Source organism: Ursus americanus, chromosome 35, assembly GCF_024610735.1.
Source record: "Ursus americanus isolate L20-20 chromosome 35, mUrsAme1.1.p, whole genome shotgun sequence".
NCBI lineage: Eukaryota > Metazoa > Chordata > Mammalia > Carnivora > Ursidae > Ursus > Ursus americanus.
Window position 1 is genome coordinate 28,509,863 of NC_142161.1, and position 23,741 is coordinate 28,533,603.

General features: G+C 36.7%; 1 long non-coding RNA gene across 1 annotated transcript; it reads right to left on the reverse strand.

Moving 5' to 3' along the window:
* Window positions 1–3,669: 3,669 nt before the first annotated feature.
* Window positions 3,670–23,741, reverse strand: LOC148107150 (uncharacterized). Its single transcript, XR_015723026.1, has 2 exons — window positions 23,680–23,741; window positions 3,670–5,709 (listed from the first exon to the last, which is right to left on the reverse strand). It is a non-coding gene; the product is annotated as an uncharacterized LOC148107150 (long non-coding RNA).

Below are 23,741 nucleotides of genomic sequence, written 5' to 3' on the forward strand. Positions count from 1 at the left end.
CATAGATCTGAACTCCTAAATGTGTAAAATGAAGCATTAATTAATGTTAGCAACACTTTTCAAAATACTATTTAAGTTCCAGAACAACCACAATGCTCAGAAATGGTCCCTTTCCAGGTTATTTCATGCTCTCTGTAAGATTTCTGGATTGGGTATGAGTTATGTCAAGTATGAGTTAATATTGATATTATTTCTGTCTTTTTCACAAATCAAGAGCACACTTCTAAAGTTGTCAATAGTATGAAAAAAAATAAGCAAATTTTGGAATAGGTGACTTCCCTACATTAACTCAAGTTGACTTTGTTCTTCTGAATGATGATAAATACTATCTTGGAGTAGAATAACATGGAAATTCTGTAAACATGTTTAGTTGAAAGTATCCCAAAGATACACAATAATTCAATGGAAGATATAAAAGTAGATCTCAGAAACAGATTTTAGGTTCACTTCTATTTAATTATCTTAATTTTTCTAGTATAATTAAGATTCTGCCTTGACTATGTAAGTGGCTTATGAAAGAGTTATAAAAGTAATATGTAGGGACATTTGAAATATTTTCTTTTTGCTCACTTTGAAAAGATTTCCAGTTTGCTTCTAAATGCATATCAAATTTGAAAGGCCAAGTGATTTAAGGCAGGTATATCATTACTTTCCTCTATGGTTTGTTCAAGCAGGTAAAAAGTATGCAAGAATCTGAATGTTCCTTGCAACAGTAGCTTCAATTTTCATCAGCCAAGACCCAATTTGTGTCAGAGGGTAAAACTTGCCTGATTAGATCTGTTCAAAAAGCCATTAAACAACTTTCAATGTTCTTGCTCTCTCACATTTAGGACACTAAACTTTTACAGAGACAGGCTGTTTGAAGCCTTCCTAATTATTTCCATTATTATCCAAGAAGGATTACTGATGTTCAGCCTCCATTGGAATTCTCAAAAGTTCTCAGTGCAAATTATATGGCAATCTAAAATGCCTTTCTCTGGCTTTATGGCCTGATTATTATTTAGAGTCTCTCCAGCAGTGAACTTGAAGATCATGCAAATGTGCTCTTTGGGAAAGTCACTGTATAGCTGAATAATTTTTTTTTTTATTTTTAAAGATTTTATTTATTTGACAGAGATAGAGACAGCCAGCGAGAGAGGGAACACAAGCAGGGGGAGTGGGAGAGGAAGAAGCAGGCTCATAGCAGAGGAGCCTGATGTGGGGCTCGATCCCATAACGCCGGCATCACGCCCTGAGCCGAAGGCAGACGCTTAACTGCTGTGCCACCCAGACGCCCCACATCCACTGAATTTAAAGGAACAAGTGGGTATTTGGGGTTTGGGCTTTCTTCCCTTTAAGGATACCAGACCTTAAATTCTCGTGTGTGTGTGTGTGTGTGTGTGTGTGTGTGTGTGTGTGTGTGTGAATAATTTGTTTTGTAGGAAGCCAGCTCAAGTTTATCATCAACCACGAAAATTCTTTATCAATGCTTTTCTATAAAGTAGGCCTATTATTATACCAGTTCCACTTTAACTCTGACAGAAAGCTGATCGGGAATGCTATTATTAAGTCATAAATGCCTATTTTAAAATATGTTGCCTCATATTATTACACTGTATCGTTTCATTAATTCGTGTAATATTTCCTTTGGTTTTTAGTATCTTCTATGTCATAATCAAAACTAAAATAACTCTAAAAATGTAAAGTCTATAGCATAGATTTAAAGTCAAGAGTCCGTATGCGTCTACAACTTAATATGTATAAATACATACAAATTTAACTAGACAGAAGTGACCATGTTCACTCACTACATGCAATATTTACAATGCTGAATAACAACTGTATTTGCCAAGATATTCACAGTTCATAATATTGTGAGATAAAATGTAGCTATAAACATTAATCAATGGCATGTTTATTAAACCTATATTTCTTAGATCATAAGATATACTGATGAACAAATTTCACTGTGTAATAACAAGGAGCCTAGAGCCAAGTGGGAACAAAAATACCTAAGTAATTTTAATTTGTGAGATAAACTATCAGTATAGGGATTTATTCAGGATACCACTGGCACACCTTACACCCATTCAGGAAAGTTGTTAACAAGCGATATTCAAATAGGACCTAATTAGGCATGAGGTCCTAGAATAGAGAGAGTGTGCCAGTCAGGAGAAGACATGTCTACATGGACAGTAGGAATATGTTACAACAGAGGTTTAAAGTCATATTAAATCAGACTTAAAATGGAGTTTGGTCTTCATCTTGATGTTGAGATAGATCACTGAAGGAGAGTGATATAATCACATTTCAGTTTGGAAAGATCATCCTGGCTCAAGTATAACGAATGTTTTAGAGGGAATAATGGAATTAGACCAGTTCAGATAAGAAATGATACTGTCTTACCCTGTGGTAGTGATGGAAAAGAAAGAAAAAAAAATAAAATAAACTTACTTCTCAACTTATTCTGTTATGACTATTGTTTTGTAATAGACTTTACAGATGTTACTTTTAAAATATTCTGTTAGTCTGAGGAGCCATTTATTTATAGATCTCCTTGTATTATTTGTAACAATATTGTATTTATTTTTTTTAAGGTTTTTTATTTTTATTTATTTGACAGAGAGAGAGACAGCCAGCGAGAGAGGGAACACAAGCAGGGGGAGTAGGAGAGGAAGAAGCAGGCTCCCAGCGGAGGAGCCTGATGTGGGGCTTGATCCCAGGACCCCAGGATCATGCCCTGAGCTGAAGGCAGGCGCTCAACGACTGAGCCACCCAGGTGCCCCTGTATTTATCTCTTAAGCACAGATTCTCTACACATCATCTCAAGTTCCCAGATTGTTTTATTAAAACACTTATCTTCAATCATCCAAATGTGACTAAACACTATCTGAAAAGTCCCATAGTATTCCATACCTGTGAACACATTTACATTTTTGTGCTGAAAGATACATGAAAACAAAGGCTTAGATATTTGATCTTACTGATTTGAAGAAATGATAACATGAAAAGAGAGGTAAACGGAGGCTAAGAAAATGTAAAGTGTGTATTGTGGAAACAGACATGTTATCTGAAAAGTGAATTGTCTGAGGGAAATATAGATCTAAGAGGCATGCATGAAAAATGCAAAAGGAGAGAGACGTGATTGCATACAAATCTAAACTATTTTAACTAGTGCCTACTCATAAAAACACCATCATTTGAATCATATTATGGATTTATGATCTTCCGAAACTGAAATGTGATACCGCTCTCCTTCAGTGGTATGTCTCAGCATCACGACGAAGGCTATATATGTAGATACACACACATACACATTTATATACATACACAGATATATGTAAACTTATGATCTCATCGCTGTAACACTATATGTATATGATGAGACTGTTATTCTAGAAAGCAATAGAACACAGACATTTTAGTCAATTAGAAAAGAGAAAATGAGGTTCAGATACCAATTTCCGGGTTTCAGGCAAGACACATAACCTCTTTGGGCATCAATGTCCTTATCTGTAAAATGACAAAACATACCCTACTATGTATCTCTTGTGTAAATGTATAAAAAGGAGATGGTAGTTTTGAAAGTGGTTTTGGAAAACATGTGCAAGGGGTTCGGTAATGATTCACTGTAGGGAGTGACATTTCTGAAGGAGTCAGAAAGATAGGGGTAACAAAATTCATTCAAACTTAATAGGAAAAGTAGTATTTACTAACTGGCAGGCTTTTAAGATTACGGAAAGAACCAATTTTACATGAATACTATATCTATTCCTCTGAAAATGCTACAAAAATATAGGAATCCATAATGTTAGATATTTTCAAGTTTTGTAGTCAAAATAACTTCCTTAATATTTCTTACACATTTCTCATACACATATGCTTCACACATGCTCCCTATTTTTCAGACAAGGTCAATGTTTTCACTACAATTCATTTATATTGTTATTAGAACTATTTTCTAGGTCTGTTGATAAAATTTGGCCTCACACATTGATAACACATTTTTCTAATTACACTGTAATTTTCACTAGTAATTCTAGCTTTTTTGAATATACAAATCATTTCAACTTATTATATCATTGCTTTAACACTTCATACACATCTTGAGACATTTAGGCCACAAAAGATTATATTTAATATTAAAAGGATCAAATGTAAATAATTCTCAATTACTTATCCAAAGTGAAAACTTGAATAACGTGTATAGTCTAAATGTGCAAATAATCAGAAGATACAGATTTTTTACCCTCCTGCTACCGAATGTTTCCCTGAGTTGCTGTCAGAGACAATGTTTACAGTGTTGTGCTTTAATTCCTACTCTCTTGTCAAGACACCAATTGAAAGCAGAATGCTAAGAACTCAGTGAGAACTAAGAGTGATAAATGAAGTGCCAGCATAATTTGGAAATTGGAAAATGTGCCCTTGAAAACATATTAGTTCGCTCAGTTTGTAACGTGTAACAGCAGTATTGGTTTTCTCTCTTCACTGCTAGGTCAAGACACTGATGGAAGTAGGAGTCGGCCAAGCCAGAAACAGATCTTCAGCTGGGGTCCAGTAAAGAGTGTGGGAAGGCTTCCCCGAGGCTGGCAAATATCTCGCCCCAGTGGCTAACACCCCTTGCTCTGTCATTCTGCCTGAGATTTCACCCAAAATAACATTCGCTTATGTGGTTAAGCTCAAGTATTTCCAGGAAGCTTAAGCAAGCTACGGTAGCCATTCCAACTTCCAGAAAGTCTCCCTCTTTGCTGTGATTGATCAAAAAAAAAAAAAAAAGAGGTAATTTTTGGTGGAAAGCAGAAATGAATTTGGAGCACTGGGATATTTTTCAGAGAAGAGAGGCCTGGTAAATTTTAGTAGCCAACAGGAAACATGAAACATAGAAGTCAGGGGAGAATGAAAAAGGTGATACCAGGACATAAATAAACACAGAAATGGGCAGAGGAATAAAATAAATAAATAAATAAATAAATAAATAAATAAATAAATAAATAAATAACAATAAGAACAATTATAATAACAACTCTCATGTCTTAAACTTTGCCCAGAGCAGTCCCAAAATATTCTATGTGGAGAAAGTGTAGGAACATGTCCAATGTGTAACTAAGATCAGTGCTCCCCTTGTGCGATGCCATGATCTTGCCTGGCTCGTGGCCTAAACAACTGGGTGAATCCTGAAATCTGCTCCACTCAGGAGAAAAGCTGGAGTGGCACATCGAATGTGCACATCTTCACAGCCTGGAACCTCAGGGTGGTTCCAGAACACTTTTCTCCTTTGCTTCCACATTGGTCCAGTTATGTAGTTCTATCAATACAGATAACAGAATGTACTCAGAGAATCAGATGAGCATGGACTCTCCACCAGGAAGGTAAGTCAACGTAACACAAAAACAGATATGGCTGTCAGAGTGGAACACGTGTCTTTTCCTAGCTGGGTATTTTGTCTCTCACAACACAACCTTGCAGACTATCAAGGATATAACAATTTTTGAAAGGGTCATGTTAGGAAAAGAAAATTATACACAGATGCAGCATTTTCCAATCTCTGTGCCATAGATAAGGTAGCTCTGAGAGTAACCAGGAAGGGGCTCGAATAGCGTGAGCCACTGGATCACTGTCACACACACTATAAGAAGCATGTCCTTTTACAGTAGGCTGTCTTACAAAAATGTCCATTTTCCGGGAGTGGCATAGTACCAACAAAAGATGTCTTTGTTCTCCATTCCCACACTGTTTAAGAAAAGGTGAAAAAACATGGGTTACTTAAATTATAGCACATCCATAGCACACCATGGAATACAAACAAGGACGAAAACATCCTTGAGGGGGCTTAACTAAAATATGTGTGCCAACAATGCTGCCATGCCTGTACAATAAGCACATAAAAATACCAAAACTAATTTATTAAATTAAAACACACAGAACTGTACACAGTACAGAACTTTTGCCAAAGTTCAAGGGTAACACACGTGAAGAGTTAACACCTTCCAGAGAGTCTTTCAGTAAATCCTGAAAATTCCTATCCTCAAGTCCCCTGCCTTTGAGAGTGCTTACTTCTAACTTCTGCCTTAGAATCTCCAGCCACCATTAGCACAATCTCCTCCTTACTAGCGAGGTTAGACCTTCCCTGACACAAATCCCTCTTGTCTTTAGGATGTAACACTAGGTCTGCATTATCAGTCTAGAAGGACCCTCTGGTGGCAGTTGTGGTGCAGGCTCCTAGTGGGTCATTTTGTGTTATCTCTGGTCCTTCGCGTACCTCCAAATAATATTAGCCGTGAGGCCATGGGTTTGACACTGCTAATTTCACAGAAGCATCTAAGGCATGAAAGGCTTCTCTTTGAGTATAAGGGTAAGTTACAGACCTTTATCTTTTATTTATTGGTAACGGTTGAATCAGATGTACGTGCATATATATTTACACACACACACACACACACACACACACACACACACACACACTCCTCTATGTCCCAAAGATTAACGCTGAGACTTATCTTATCCTGAAGTCTCCAAACTGCTTACTGAAATCAGGCAGATGAGATGAGAAGAGATGAGAAGGGGAGGGGAGGGGAAAGAGAGGACAGGAGAGAGTGGAAAGGGAGAGAAGAGAAAGAGGAGAGGGGAGGAGAGAAAGAACACCACAAATCTCAGTGGAACAGGCCATGCGTAAGAAGCAAGCTATGTGGTGAGAATGAAGAAGTGAGCACTAAAATTCCATCAAGAAACGATTCTTCAGCTCCACTGCCTGCCGCCACATGGGAACGAGGACCAGGTTTCCAGAGCTTCCAGTTCTTACACAGAAGCCAGGAATCCTCATGTACAATTTCTTATATGTTGACTTAAAATAGTTAAGTCTTGTGCAGACCAAACAAAAAATTTCCGTGAGAAGGATTTAGTCAATGAGCAGTGAGCGTGACCCTCAGTCTAAACAAATAAGAAGATAGGGAAACATCTGCCTAACTTCTTGATCACTGGCCGTTATTTCTCAACACCCGAGTTAGTACTTCTGGATTCTAGAGCATTGTTTCTTCCCCTTCTTCAATCAGACACTTTCAAATCATGCTGCCTCCCCTACACACACACCCCAACACACAAAGTGAGACTAAGAAAGGAGTCTACTGCTGAGCCAGGAACATATCTCTAAAAGTTACCCTATCCCAGTTACAAAGAACCCTGGAGGAAACTTCCTCCACCTGACCTGTTCGGACTTTTTATCTTATCCAAGACCCATTTCCCTGCCAGGCTCACTGGGGAAGTAGAAGGAGGATTCCTCTATTAAGTGTGTACTAAAACTATTGTCTCCTCCCTCGATCTACTCTTTCGATATGAGTTCAAGCTCTCATCACTTCTCATCCGGCCCACTTGTCAATTTACATGAAGTTCATCGCCGCCCTCTAATCCAAACTTCCCACTGTTGACAATATCCTTGCTTATGCCTTAGACACCATCAAAGACACACCAAAGTCACTCTGCATTGCCTTGGACTTTCTTATGGTTACCAACTGTGACCACAGGCTCTCATGTACGTTCTGTCCTCCTATTATACTCATCCCCAGACTTAAATCCCCCTTAACACTGATCCTTGAAATTGGTGTTTCAATCAAAATCCATTCAACCACAGTCAGGATTATTTAAATTGAAAATAATGTAATAATGACAATTTAGTGAAACATGTTAGAATCAGAGACTTGATTTAAGACAGAAGGTAAGATTTTTAAAATGAGAGATTACTCAACATTCTTCAAGCCACATTTCTTTATTTTTTATTCTCATTCACATAGGATTGATGTTATACCTAAGATAGTTGTAAAGATTAGAACTTAGAAGGAGGAATATATGCATGTATTCTTTTAGGAGTTATCTTCTGAAACCTTTGACTATCACCAATATTGAAGATAAAGAAATGTTTTGACAGGCTCTTGGATTTCTCATGTTGTATTTCTATCAAGAATTATGCTTAACTTGTATGCTCATGCTACAAGTTAACTGCCTTTTCAACATTCTTTACAGTCTTCTGCATGACAAAAGATACCACAAAGGAAATCAAAGACAAGCAAATTAATAAGGAAATGACAAAACAGTAAATAAGGTTAAATGGATAAAGATACAAATAGCAAATTCACAGAAAAACCTATACAATGGGACACAAAATTATGAAAAAATCCTTATGAAAACATGTGCAGTCCCATTAATAATCAGGATTGTACCATAAAACAGCAATGGGATTTTTTTAAAAAATCAACTAAATACTATTTATTGTTGGATAATTTTAAGTGTAAGTGAGAGTATAAAGAAATGGACATTCCTAAACTGGGGATGAAAATGCAAATTGGTATACAACCTGTTTGGAAGGAAAATTAATTAGGGAAATTAAATATGCACATACTTCGTGATGCAAGATTCCATTTGCCAGCATGTACACCAGAGAAAAGTGTGTTACATCTTCAAATAGGCAGACACTGAGTGCTCTGCATGGCTGTCTGTAGGAGGATAGTGCATTTAGAAAAAAATGGGACAGAAACAGATAGGGAGTGATAATTTCAAAAATCCAGATACAAACTATGGGTGATTTGCTGCCATTTATGTCACCAATATTTAGTGGAAGAACAAAGACTTAGGGTCACCTTAGAAACCATGAAATGTATGTAAATATCAATCTTAAAGCTTTGGGAATATTTATCGATCTTTATAATTTATAGGTAATGGGCACTGGATGCTTGATCATCTGATGATGTTAGTTCATCAGATTCTCAAACAGTTCATGACTCAGAAGATGAACAACGTTTTTAGAGTTAATAAAAAAGGATTACTGAATCTATTATATATATTTTGATTTTAGGATTTAAAATGCTTTTTGTACTTCTCACAGTCAACACCGAGGTCTATGATACAAAATACATTGATAATAATATTTACAATATAGGATTGTTATAGGGGTTTCTTGAGGTAATGTATGTAAGTACCCTACGGATATGCGAACCGCAAGGCTGGTCTGTGGGAGGGACTCATTATGTTGGTCAGTCATGCTAGTATTCCACTGACTCAGCAACTCTCTCTAAAATAATGGTATTTATGAATTCAAGACATACTTTTCATGAATAGCAAGAACTTGCTCTATGACAAAAATAAACATAACAATTTTGTTTCTGTTGAACACCAAGCCAACTCTTTCCTTTCAAACCATGTTTACAAGGGAAATACTCATAAAGCTGAGATGGCTGGTGGTTCTAGGGATCACCTAGAAAATGGATTGTCAGAGATTGATTAGACACTGACTGGAGACACCAAGTAAGACAACAGTAACAAAGTAAGCAAGCTATCTGTGATTCAGAAACTGATAATCAAAAGTGCAGTGATCAGCTACTATTACAGCAACCAAGTGATTTCCTCCAGTTCGGGCTTTATTTCTGATATAGCGTCATATGTTATCAATGAAAAAAATAATAACTAAATCTCCCTTCTCCTAATTTCCAGTTCCCTTCAAGGGAAACAATAATTTTATCGCCCCATTGCTAAAATGAGGTTGCATTAAATACATCTGCTCTCTAAACTTTCTGATGTGGTACTGTAAAAGTAGTTAGGTTTCCACTGTAAGACTGAATGAAATCAGTGGCCGTAATTAGGACCCAACTTACGTCATAACAGTACCTGAAAGGGGGGGGGGGGAGTATTTATCTCAGTGTTCCTGCTTTTCCATTCTTGGAAGCCGGTTTGGATGGATCCCAATGCCCTATAAGTCCTCCTGCGTTTGACTATTATCGGTCTCCTCCCCAGGAATCATTCTGCCCAAACCAAAACTCCACTCAATAGATAAATGCTACCAACCACGGAAAGGGAAAATTGAAAACTTGTAAGTATTCCCCAATATTAATGTGCCTGAACAATCATATTTAATTGGTTCTCAGGTCTATTATTTGTTCTGTCTACCCAAAGAAAGTTCTATTGTAGTTATTTCAATGATAAACTTGCTTCTTCTCAAAAAGTTTTATTATTCTGAGAAATTGCTTGAAAATAGCAGAAGTTGTAGTGGGGTAGTGAAGGCCTGATAATACATTCTAAAGGTTTTTTTAATAGTGTAATTTATGTTAAAACTTGTCCTAATACATTGCAAGATCACTTAGATATTTTATTTTAAATACTGTATGTAGCTTTCTCACAGCTCTAGTGCCATTTCCAGTAAAATGAGATTTTCATGAAAGACATTAAAAATCATGTTGCACTTAAATGGTGATATTGTTTCAATCTTTCATCAGGCGAGGTCATTTTCATTCAGAAATTTGACATTCATCTAGAACATTCTGTATCTAAGAAAAATGAAATGCCTACAGTTGCTTCAATTTCCAGACTTAACTACTTTTACATAAGAGTCGAGTTCCTCTTCAGCCCACTAAGGTACTCACACATCTTCTTTATTCTTTAAGGCCAAACTGTCCTGAAACAGCTCCCCTGGAAATCTGACATAGTTACAGAAAAGAGCCATAAAATGTCTTATTAAGGGATTCAAGCTCGCAATCATTAACATGTAGATATGTATTTCACTTGGGTATAGAAATTAACCTACTATGCTTTATTTATTTTTAAATTTTATACATTGATACCCCTTGTACATTAATACCCCTAATCTGGGATTCAGGGGAGCTAATAAACACACATTTCCTCCTGTTCCTTTTCTTCCTCCTCCTCACTCATTAGTTTTCTTCTCTAAGAATACACATTAAGAAGTTAAATGCTAAAAACTGAAATTCAACAGGAGACTTTTGCATGTTTGCAAAGACCTCTGATGTTTCTAGTTAAACACATACCTTATCTCCTTACTCTCACCTAATTTCTTTTTTTTAAAATTTTTTTATTATATGTTAGTCACCATACAATACATCATTAGTTTTTGACATAGTGTTCCATGATTCATTGTTTGCGTGTAACGCCCAGTGCTCCATGCAATACGTGGCCTCCTTAATACTATGCTTTTTTTAATACAAAAGGAGGCAGTCTGGAGAGATTTGAAGGAAACACAAAGGCACAATTAAATATTAACAGTTCTTGATAGATACAGAAAGAGAAGCAGGTACAGTTAAACTTTCATCTGATACAGGCTGGGATGAGGATATCTGTGCCTAGAGGCAAAAGTAAGGAAATAGGAAAATGTACCGATTTTGCTGATGATGTATCCTAAATACATGCTTTATTTTGGTTTCCTTCTGAAAAAATTTACTTTTCCTATAATTTACACTTGTATTCCTTGTTTGATTACAAAACAATTTTACATAAGTTATGTCTTTGGACTTTTACAGTATTGTATGTTAGAGCAAGTTTTGGCTATTTAACAATGAGGAAATGGAACTTAAGTGACCTCCCATAGGTATATATGTAATAAGTTGAAGAGCAGGGTCATATACCCTATGTCTTGTGTTTCACTAAGTTTTTTAGGCATCATGTTATTGTCTTAGGGGAAAAAAACCCTGCTTTATGAGCCTATAAAGAACATTTTGACACCCTTTGATTTATAAGATTTGTTAGTTGGGCATGCATCAGATTTTCTTTAGTGCACAACAAAATAAATTTAGAAGAGTAAGAATAATTAAAATTCCTAAAGACAACATTGAGTAAATATTTTTAAAAATCAAAATACTATCAAAGTTAACACACACACGCACCCACACACATACGCACACAGCACAAATTTCAAGATACACAGCACAAGAATTTAAAGTCTATCTCCCTTCTGTCTCTTGCTGCCAGAAGTATCCCAGCCAAACAATTATATCTCCCAAGCGAAGATACTGAAGCATGATTTCTTTTTGCTTCCCTGCCCTTTATTTTTAACACAATGATTCTGTCCTACAAATTAGTTTCAACTTTTATCACTTAGCTCCATGGACAAGTGTGCTTGCACGCGCACACACACACCTGGGGACGCACACACTCTTCGTTCCGTATCAGCACAGGATCTTCCTTATTTTAATGGCTATAGAAATGTGTTATAATTTATTTGACCAGTTGGACATTTATTTCCAAATAAATCTTGCACAGATGTCATTTAGATAGCATGTATGTCACTGGATAAATTCCTAGAAGGGGAATTATTAAGCAAAATGAATTATACATTTCAATTTTGAGAAATATTGCCAAACTGCCTGTTGTATTGTATTAATCTATATTTCCACCAGCAATGCATGAGAATGCATGCTTTCCTGACACCCCATTGACACATTGTGTCAGTAATTTTTTTTTTTAAACTATAGGAATAGGATAGGATGGGGCGCCTGGGTGGCACAGCGGTTAAGCGTCTGCCTTCGGCTCAGGGCGTGATCCCGGCGTTCTGGGATCGAGCCCCACATCAGGCTCCTCCGCTATGAGCCTGCTTCTTCCTCTCCCACTCCCCCTGCTTGTGTTCCCTCTCTCGCTGGCTGTCTCTATCTCTGTCGAATAAATAAATAAAATCTTTAAAAAAAAAAAAAGGAATAGGATAGGTATGTTACATAGCTGAGTTTCAATTTGTATAAGTGAGGATGAGATTTTTCCCCACATGCATGTCATCTTCCCAATCCTTCATTGGACATTGGTCTTTTCCCAACTGATTCACATGGATGCTGGACATGTTAAGAATATGAATTACTTAACTGTTAAAGGAATTATAATTTTTTCCAGTTTTATCTTTTGTTTGTAGAAGTTTATATGCAGTTTTACTTTAATGTAATTAAACACAGCTATTTATATATTTTTGAGCTCTTTGTCATTTTAAAAAAGCTTTCTCCAATCCAACACCATAGCATTTGAGTTGAGCTTTGCCTTGATAAGTTAACTAGTGGTATGTTTTATATAAAAATGTATCATGCAGATGAAGGAATTATCCTATTGGAAAAAAATATCTCTTATTTAAATTTTGGAGTTTGAGATAGTCAACATTTTGCTTTTTGCATGGTTAATATTCAAATGCACAGGCATTGGAAAACAGGCCTAATTGTTTCTAAAGCTATTTCTGGTTCTAAATGATAAAACCACATCTTTGACACAAACAAAGATACTTTGTTCTCATTTCCAGTAGAAACTGACAGCCTCCAAGTCATCTAGTAGTTACCCTAAAGGATCCAACTATAATTAAGATGTAGGAGATGTAGTTTACATCCCTTTGACCAGAATTAGAATTGTATTTGTCAAAATATTTTTCTTATGTTTATTCTAGCTGAAACTAGAAGCTACTTCTCATGAAGTAGATGGTGTAAAAGCATTTGTGGTTTTGTATCTTTACTGAGATTTTACAGTTTTCTGGTGATATTTCTATCTGTGGACTCAAAGCCTCGTAATTAATCATATATGTTGAAAACGCCTTACGTATGTTCTTCATGACATGAAACTGTATTTTTTGAGTGACTTAAATGGGAGTATCTACACATAAACCTATTGCTCTTTTTATATTGATATATACATTTAGTCCAAAAAGTATACAAGTATACTGTTGGATAACAGTAATATTTTGAAGGGATATTCTATAGATTCATGGCTTTGTTCTTTTGTGAGAAAAGATTTTCCCTTTTTAAAAAAGAAAACTATACTCACATTTCTCGGTAAGGCAATTCTGTGTAGTTAAATCAGAGAAAGAACGTTTTGTAAGGTTTAGAGAACGCTTTCAGGAGAAACTACAACATAGACTTGCAGTTAGTATACGTGAGTTAGTATAAGTGAAGTAATTATTTAAAGTCCAAGGACTTCATGTGAATCTCCAGAGCAAGTCAAAGCATACCAAGAATTCTCAACATAAAAGAGAGGAGTTGGGTTTGTACATGAATAAGATAATCAGATTTTAAAATTCCAATGTAGTTATCTAAACAGTCCGCCCGTACCAATTGTAAATTGTATTTACTTACTTAAAATGTGTAATTCTACCCAAAAGTTCATTTGTCCCTATAATTTACTTAAATGATGTACTTTTAACCAAGATTTCAATTTCATTGATGTCCCTATAATAACGTGGAAAGTAAAATGGAAAATTCGAACATTTATCCCACATGGAGCAATATGGAAGACTCTAAATAAGAGACTTCAAATAAATACCTTTTTATACAATGAATTGCTTTGAATGAACCAAATTTCCAGTGTTAGTGACATATAAATGGAGATGAAGGAAAATCTTGTCTTTTACTTCTATTTTTATTATTACATACAGAGATAAGATTTTAAACAACAGAAGGAATAAAATCAAATATTTCAGAAAAATAGAAAGTTTTGAGGAGTAATTGTATATGGCATTGTTTATCCATGAGTATGATTTGGTAGCTCTTTCAACCCAGGTGGGAAAAGCAGGAGAGCAGCCCTGTGGGTGGGAGTGTGGGGTAGAGTGGGTGGGTGATTGGCACCTACAACTCCCAGACATATCCTGTGCAGGATTTAATAATGTAAGTGTGATGGAACTTCACTTTAACATTCCATAGCAGAGTGTAGCTTTGACATAAAGTGACTCTACCTTCGATCCACAGCAAGATGGTTAATTGCAAGTACAGAAGAACCCTATTAGGCAGTACTTCCTTAGACGATGACTACGGAGTAGTTTACCTGCCTCTTGGCCACAATTTTTGTAAGCGAAAGGCCGCCTAACTCCCTAAAGTTGGCTAGTATCCATTGCTTGCTTCTAAGCCAGTGCATTTCTTCTGCTCAATTTCCCAATTAAATCTGGTCTTTCTTTGGGATCAAGTAAGTGAGCTGTAAGTAATAAATAAAAATACTAGCTAGAGAACAGGTGGATAGGTAGTGAAGGTAAGAGTTTGCCTGGAAGGAATAGAAAGAAAATACAAACATATTAAGAGTCTCTAAAAAGTTAATACACATTGAATGTGAATGTAACTACTCATTTTTTTAAAACTGTGACTCTGTCTAAAATAAAAGAGATGCTTTTCTGTGTGACTTTGGGATAATTATCTTTTATTAAAAAAAAAATCAAAATCTGTCCATGCGTTCCCAAGAACATGTACTTTGGCAATTAAATGCAGCAGTAGGGCTATCAGAATGGGAAGTATTTTAGCAATTATTAGTTCATAAAATAACCTTGATTTCTTTTTGAGTCAAGTTCATATGTTTTAAGTGGGATATGCATGGAGCACTTTACTGTGGTTTACAAAAAAAACTATTTCATATGGGAATCTGATCTCCATCAAAGCATTAAATCCTAGTCAATCACTAAAACCACTAGATCTCAATCACGACATCACCTTTTAGGTTTACAGTTCTTCCTCCTATGTTGGAGGTTCTCAGAATAACAAAGTTTTTCAACTAGATCCAGGAGAACTATGGAGGTCCTCATGTCAGACAGGTAGGTAGCAGAATTTCAAAAATCACATTTGGACAGTCAGGTGCCTTTCTCAGTTTGCTACGTAAATTTGCCACAGCCTAACAAGTCTACCATTTTATGTTGCAACCATGTAAGTTATATACTATTTTCCAAACTGAACTTTTAAGAGTAAAAGGGACACCGATAATAAGGATACCAGGAAAACAAACATAATCTGGGCCTATTCCAGGCTAACTGGAACTTAATGGCCACCTTACCAGGGAAGTGTTAGGGTCCTTTGCTTCTATTTCAAGAATGCAAATATTGACTTTGATATTTATATTGATTAAAGCAGGAAAAACATTACATCTCAATTTCTTCTGATGAAATGTGGATACACCATTTAGAATGATGGCTCACCCTTTCACATCCTATGATCTACCAATCTCGTTACCACTTTTTAAAGCTGGTTCGTACAGAGAAAACCCAAAACACCACTTGTTTTAATATTGTAAATAAAAGACTTGAAACAGGGTAACAGGATCTCTGAAAAGCCAGGCCTTAAAAGGCATAAAATTGCAAGTCATTGTAATGTTGATCTTTATCCCCAAGATGATTTTGATGATGATAAGGTTTGTTATCATTCCTTGGATGAGTGCTGTATGCCAGGTGTTTTGCTATGTGCTTTTCATATATTAACTTTCCTCGCCTATCCAACATCACTCTCAATCTGTCCAGATTTGCTTTATTCTAAGAAGAAAAATCAGTCATAGATAAGTTTGATTGATTTGTTTAAAGAAGCCCAGCTAGTCACCCAATGGAAGCTTCTGTGTTCAAACTGGGATACAATTCCAATCCCCATGCTCTTCTTGAATAAGCTACAATACCTTTATGTCATCTTTCTTAGGAATTTTAGGATTCCTCCTGACATAGTACTGTGGTCAGCCTTGTTCCCACTGCTGACTTTTACATTAAGGAATTAGTGGAGACATTTGAGGCCATCAGGAAACAGAACATGATGTACATTTGCCAATGTGTAAAGAAGGAAAATGTCCACATTACTAGCAAAATAATAAAAGCCACGTGTACCTAATCCACAGCAAATAATATTGACCGGAGACAATAAACCGTGGGAACTGACATGGGATTGGAAGATAAGAAATTCTTAGTAACTGCTTTGTCAACGCCAAATTCCCCATGAACTCCTCTTTGCAGCCCAGTAATAAGGGGCTCCTCTACCCTGCCACCTACCAGGCAGTCACATGAGGAGAGATGGGAGGTCTACCCAGTACACGTTCCATAGCAGGCACCAGAACACCTACGTGCTGGTAAATATCTGTTAATTGCAAGAAGGACCTAGAATTAACTAAATCAGGGCATTAGTCAAATGGATAGGAGTATTTCCCATCTGCAAGGCCTCTTTTTTCATTAAGTTAGTATTAATATATGACTATTATCATTTCCATCTCTCAAATCAGAAAACCAGGCACAGCAACGTTACTAATTAGATCACACCCTTTCTAAGTGATATAATCAATTAAAAGATCTGGGTATTTTAATTTGAATAAGACTGTAGGCTTAAGTACTATGCCCCACTCTGCTTTTACTAAATTCTACAAATAAAAATTTAATTTGCAATACTGAAGAAAAATCATTAAAGTACAGATATGTTCGATTTTTAAAATGAAGTGCTTCTATTATTTCAATCCACATTATTATAAAGCTATATTTAAAAAAAAATTATCTTCAAAATGTTAACAAGGTTGCCCAGGTCTACTCCTTAAATGATCTGAGCTAATCATCCTGCTTGGCCACTCCCTGACATCTCGATTTCAAGAAATAAAAGTTCTAGATGAAAACATGTGCTGAAGTGGTGATTGGAAATCAGGCATATTTCACTTCATCAGCTACACGAAGTATCAGGGATTATGTGATGTTTCTACGTACACCTTGTCCTGATAGAAATAAAGTTGCATTTTTACCTATATTGTGATTTTACGAAAGGATCACTATTTGTCTTTCTCTCTACTCTCAGCTTCATTCTAGCAACTAATACTAATTACAGGAAGGTTGAATCGCCATCACGTGTGATTAACTTCAATGGCGTCCCTTTCTCCTCCACTTCAGACATCCTCTCCTTTCATGGAGTTCTTCTCAAGGCCACTTAGGACATCGGTGACACCTACAGAGAATACTAAAACCAAACTTATTATGAAAAGTAGTAGGGAGAGCCACTTTAGACAGGAGGAGGCATCTGGGGAAACCCAACAATAACAACAAAGGTAGAGCTGGAGCAAATGAAGATTGCAGCTGTGTCCCTACATCCCTTAGCACTATGGGAAAGATGAAGTAGGAAATGCTTTAAAAAAAAATTACACCGAATTTTAAAAAATTGTTTAACACTGTTTAATCCTGTTTAAAGCATACAAGAGAGTATCATTAAAAACTTCTCGAGAAACAGCTGTGTTTTGATGCTTTGCTACTTAGAAATGTAACAATGGAAGATGTAGGGTTGGAAGGGTTTAGATTTCATGTGAGCATTCAGGGTAAAGAGAGCGGAGCACTGGGATAAGGCACAAAGAGAAGCTGGAGAGAGAGACAGCAAGAAGATGGCGGACTTGGTATGACATGCCAACCTTAGTGGGCTCGGCTACCACCCTGAAGGGCAGCTTCTTAGTCAGACGACAGGAGAAGAATGAGACACAGCTCAGTCCCTACAGATTCAGTGAGGACTTGGTCTCAGTTCTGAGATTCAGAGGTAAAACTGGTACTGCTGTGCTCTCTGTGGGTGGGTTCTGGCACTTGGCTAACAGCAGAAGAACTACTGCATAGGGGAGAGAGACAAGACTTGCCCCAGGGCTGTATATAGTCAAGGTGTACTTGAAAGTAAATCTGTCTTCATAAACCAGTAAGAAAAAACAAACTTCACTCATAGTGGGCAAGTTAAAACTAGACTTATATCTTTTTATTTTCACATCTTGCTTTCTTTTATTTTTAAAAGACTATTTGAGAGACAGAGAGAGAGTGAGCAGGAGGGGCAATGGGAGAGGGGGAGAAGCAGACTCCCCACCGAGCATGCAGCCTGATGTGGGGGCTCGATCCCAGGACTCAGAGATTGTGCCCGGAGCCAGTCAGATGCTTAACCAACTGCGGGGTGAGGCGCCCCTCACATTTTGCTTTAACGTCATTTTGTCTTGTAATGGAAATGTATATATGTTTTATCCATATTTGCCTTTATATTTAATAAACAGCTATTTTTATATAGGTAAAACACTTTGAATTTTAGTAAACTATGACCATATAAAGGACGCTTTCTCAGAGCACTGCTTTTGTCTGTCAAGCAGCTACGTCATTTAGTGGAAACTAAGCCAAACTGTAGCCATAAGCACAAGCATGGTACTCCAATATATATGCTCTTTGAATGCATATTAATCACATATTACACTCTCAAATGGCTACTTGGACCAAGCAAGTAATACATGAATGAAACGAGCCAAGATAAGAAAAATCATAATTGTTGGGGCGCCTGGGTGGCACAGCGGTTAAGCGTCTACCTTCGGCTCAGGGCATGATCCTGGCGTTATGGGATCGAGCCCCACATCAGGCTCCTCTGCTATGAGCCTGCTTCTTCCTCTCCCACTCCCCCTGCTTGTGTTCCCTCTCTCGCTGGCTGTCTCTATCTCTGTCAAATAAAATAAATAAAATCTTAAAAAAAAAAAAAAAGAAAAATCATAATTGTTGAAATCTATGGTAAACTGATGTGTATTTGCCATGGCTAAAAGGACTCGACTCCAGAAGATTTCTTCCCTGTAGAAAGTGAACTCCATGTTGGCAAATCCCACAATTTTCAAAAGCCAGGTTACATGAAATTTCCCGATTTTTAAAAGTTATTCAATTAAAAAATACTACAGAGGTAAAAACAAAACAATACCACTCACAACAGTCATTGCAATAGAAATACATCTGCTGAATGAATTTGGCTTACAGGCTGCCAGTTTATGACTTCTGATCAAATTTTTGAAATTATCTTTGGGAGGGTGGGGAGGGGAAGACTCAATTTGAAAGGAGCCACATGTAGTTTTGCAAGAGAATTTGTAGACGTCAAGTATGCACTCAGAACATTGCCCAAGGGAAAACGAAAACTAAAATAAGACACATTAAGGTTAATACTCAAAGGAAGGCAAAGTCACTCCTTTGCTATCATGCAGACGTACATTCACACATGATTGCTGGCTGTAAGACCAAATCAGTCTGTGAGACTAAACCAGAAAAAGTAAAAAGAATATAAACAAGCAAAAATAAAAGAAATATAAAAATCTTTCAATTTCTCATAGACAAGGACTAGAAATCCAATGTCAATAAAAACAAACAAACAACCCCACCAAACAACTTCCCTAGGTATTACCTGGCAAACATGGGCATTAATCACAGTTTCACACTAAACTGCAGATTTTATAGCAGTATTTGCTGCAATAAAACTTGCTTAGTCTTAGCGCTAGTTGTAATTTATGTTTTGTTTAGATGAATTCATGAGTTCTCTGTACCTAAATTTAATTAAGGAATGAAAATAAATAGTTTAGCTTATGTGCTTGCTTTGAAAAATAGATATAAATAAAAGGTAATAGTACATGGGTGATGGACACTGGGGAGGGTATGTGTTGTAATGAGCACTGGGTATTATATAAGACTGATGAATCACAGACTGTATCCCTGAAACAAATAATACATTACATATTAATTGAATTTAAATTAAAAATGTTTTAATAAAAAAATAAAATGTAATAGTACATTTAAAACCACATTTTTCATGGTAAGTATGTCCTATCTACTGGTGAGTTGATTACCAGAAAACATAGCAGGTGCCAATGGGGAATGTAAATATAGTTATTGACCTACTGTGTCAGTGACAAGAGATTAGTCTCTTTTTCCAGGAGGTTGTAATTAGCCTTGCAGAAAATATTCATTCCATACCAAATTAGACTACACATTGTATTTCTGTCACTGAATGTTTTCCTTGATGGTTGTCTGAGTAAAACAAATTGGATGTAGGTTGAAGGTATATCATTCAGGCACCTTCTTTCAAAAGTAATTAGGGTCTTACTCACTTGAAACCAGATAACTACATTTAATGTAATCTTAAAAGGGCCCCTAAGGATTGTTTTCCATTGGTAAATGAATGAGAAGTGGAACAAATTGACTTTCATGATCACTAAAGTTTAGAAGAACTAGGAAAAGAAAATAATGCTGAATCGAAAATTTAGTCTCATAAGACTAATAAAGGTAAAATACTTTTTTTCATTTATTCTCATGTAACCCCCAAGGGATTTTTGTCCAGTGAAAGTGGCACATGGAAGGATGTTCCACAAAGACTCATTCAGTGATCAGCTCAGCATGGTTCCACACTAGACCTCCAACCAAATGAGAGCTAGACACTCATCCCCTTGGCTTCAATTCATTTAGGAAAAAAAGTGTATCTTTGGATAGCTCACTGTACTCCATGCTAGCACACCAGGATGATAAGACTTCATTCCTGACTCAGAATATAGGTGGAGACCCATCACTGTCTGACCTAAACCAGGCCACCTGTAATTAGAAAATAAATTCACTACCAGACCAAGAACTAGGTTAGTAGATACACAAAGATTTTAGGAGTAACATCATAAAATTAGAACAGAGGAGATCTTGAAGGGAAAAAAAGGGTTTGGTAATTATTAATGGGCAGAAATGCTAATGATTTTAAAAATTCAGCAATTTTCAGAAGAAATCTTTCCCCAATTTCAAGTATTTCTAGAAAATGAATCTAGATGCAGTTTTGAATAGGTTTGTATACCAGAAAACATAATTATATTTGATTTTTCTTATTTTTCTATGTCCAGTGTAAGAAAAAAATTGTACTAAATCACTGCAGGTACTGTCTAAGTCATATTCAACAATATATTTTAGTCTTCGAATGTACCCTACTAAAAGAAATACAATTTGTGAATCAAATAAAAGCTATTTTAAATTTCACTCTGCCAATTTCTAAAATGTATTCAGAAATTTATATGAAAATTATTTCAATGACCACTGTGCTTAAATCTCTTATTTTAAAATATACATTTTCTTATTAAATCTATTTATTTGAATTTTAATTAACATTTGAATATGTTAATTTGTAAAGATACTTAAATATGCCAATGCTCCTATTTCCTTCCTCTGGGTGGGTATTTGAAACACATTTCTGTAAATTTAAAGGACCCTTTAAACTTTGAAAACATAGCTATTATTTTGTACTTTCAAAACTTGGTGTTGCCTATGACCCTTTTTAACTGAATGTCTTCTAAGCAGTAAGCCTGCCACACTTCACCCATGTAATGGACACCCTGTGGATAAAATCATGATGCTTCATCTTCCTGACAGCATTCTCTTCTCTCCTGAGGGAACTTCTAATGGGATGACTCCAGTGTCTTGAATGTTTCTTTCAATTTCCTTCATATGATACACAGCCTATTCTTATTATGCTGTTTTTTTTTTTTTTTTTTTTTTGTAAAAATTCTCATCTAGAATTTGGCCTACTGTAGTGTATTGCTTATAGGACTCTCTTTTCAGCAACTTTGAACAGATTATTGAGGTTTAATTGACATACAATTAACCACACATGTTGAAGGATACAATTTGATAAGTTCTGAGTATGTAAATAAACATATATTGGTCAAATTCTAAAAAGATATGTTGAAATATTTGTTTCTTCAGGATGTGAACTTATTTGGAAATAGGGTAACTGCAGATGTAATTAGTTAATATGAGGTCGTATTGGAATTCCAATATGACTAGTGTTTTTTTTTTTTTTTTTATGTTAGTCACCATACAGTACACCATTAGTTTTTGATGTACTGTTCCATGATTCATTGTGTATAACACCCGGTGCTCCATGCAATACCTGCCCTCCTTAATACCCATGACCGGGCTAACCCATCCCCCACCCCCCTCCCTTCTGAAACCCTCAGATTGTTTCCCGGAATTCATAGTCTCTCATGGTTCGTCTCCCCTCTGATGCCCCCCCCTTCATTTTCCCCTTCCTTTAAGAAGTGGGAACTTTGGAAAAAGACACAGATGCAGGGAAGATGGCCATATGAAGATGGAGGCAGAGACTGCAGGGATATTGCCCCAAAGCCAGAAACACCCAGGACTATTACAGACTGGAAGAAGCAAGGAAGGATCCTCCCGTAGAGACCTCAGAGGAAGCATGACCCTGGAACACATTGAGTTTGAACTCCTAGTCTCCAGAACTGACGTCATAAAATTCTGTTACTTCAAGCCAACCAGTTTGTGGTAATTTATTATAGTTGCCCTAGGAAACTAATAAAATTTGCAATCAGGAAACCGACAACAAAAATAGCAAACAAATGCATCACCTCAAAGAGTTACATGATCCCCTTGCCATTGACATTTCCCTAACACTCACCCCATCCCCATGAAACCACTGAACATTTTTCTGTCATCCTAGATTGCATTTTCTACAATTTTACATATATTTTACATAAATTTATAAGAATTCTAGAATTATATGAAATATAGACATATGGCATGCACTGGATTCTTTCAGCGTAATTATTCTGAGACTCATTCATGGTGTTGTTCATTCACGTGCACATTCACTTGTTGCTCCTTTGTGTTAACAAACAGTATTCCATTACATGACTTTACCACCATCAGTTCATTCACTCACCTGCTGACATACATTTAGATGGTTTACAAAATCCTGGCTATCTGAAATACACCAGCTATATACATCATCCGAGTGTACAAATATCTGTATGGAGTTACACTTTCACTTCCCTTGGGTAGAGAGACCCCTAACTGTGGAATCACTGGGTCACAAAGCAGGTAAATGTTTACATTGTAAAGCAACTACCAAACTGTCTTCCCAAATGTATGAGAATTCCAGTTCCTCCACACCCTTGTCAACACTCAGTATGTGTATTAATTGTTCTTGGTTATTTTCTGTATATTATGACGTTCTGACCTCTCTTGGGAGCCTTCAGACCCGGGAAGAGACTACCCTTCCCGGAGCTAGAGGATATCTGAAGATAATGACAACCTTCCCACAAGCATGTTTTCACGTACACACCAAGCAGTGCACTGTCCGTGCCCCAACTATGTCTTACCCAGCTCTCCCTCCCACGCCCGTACGGTCGTGTCCCCTTGCTGGGGAGCACACGTGCCAGGACCGCAGCGGTGCCGGAAACCGTGGAGAGTACCGAACCCCGTGGACATGACGCCCTTTCCTATGCCTAAGCCCCTCTGACAAAGCTTAATGCCTACAGGAGGCACTGGAAGAGACACAGCAGTACCCAGTAAAAAAAAATAGCATCATTATAGCAATATACGTTCACAAAAGCTCATGAACGAATGTGGTCCCCCTCTCCCCAAATCCCTTATTACAACGCACTCACCCTTGTCTCTGTGACGTGCTACGAAACATCCACAGCAGGACAGGAAGTGGGACGAACCAGAC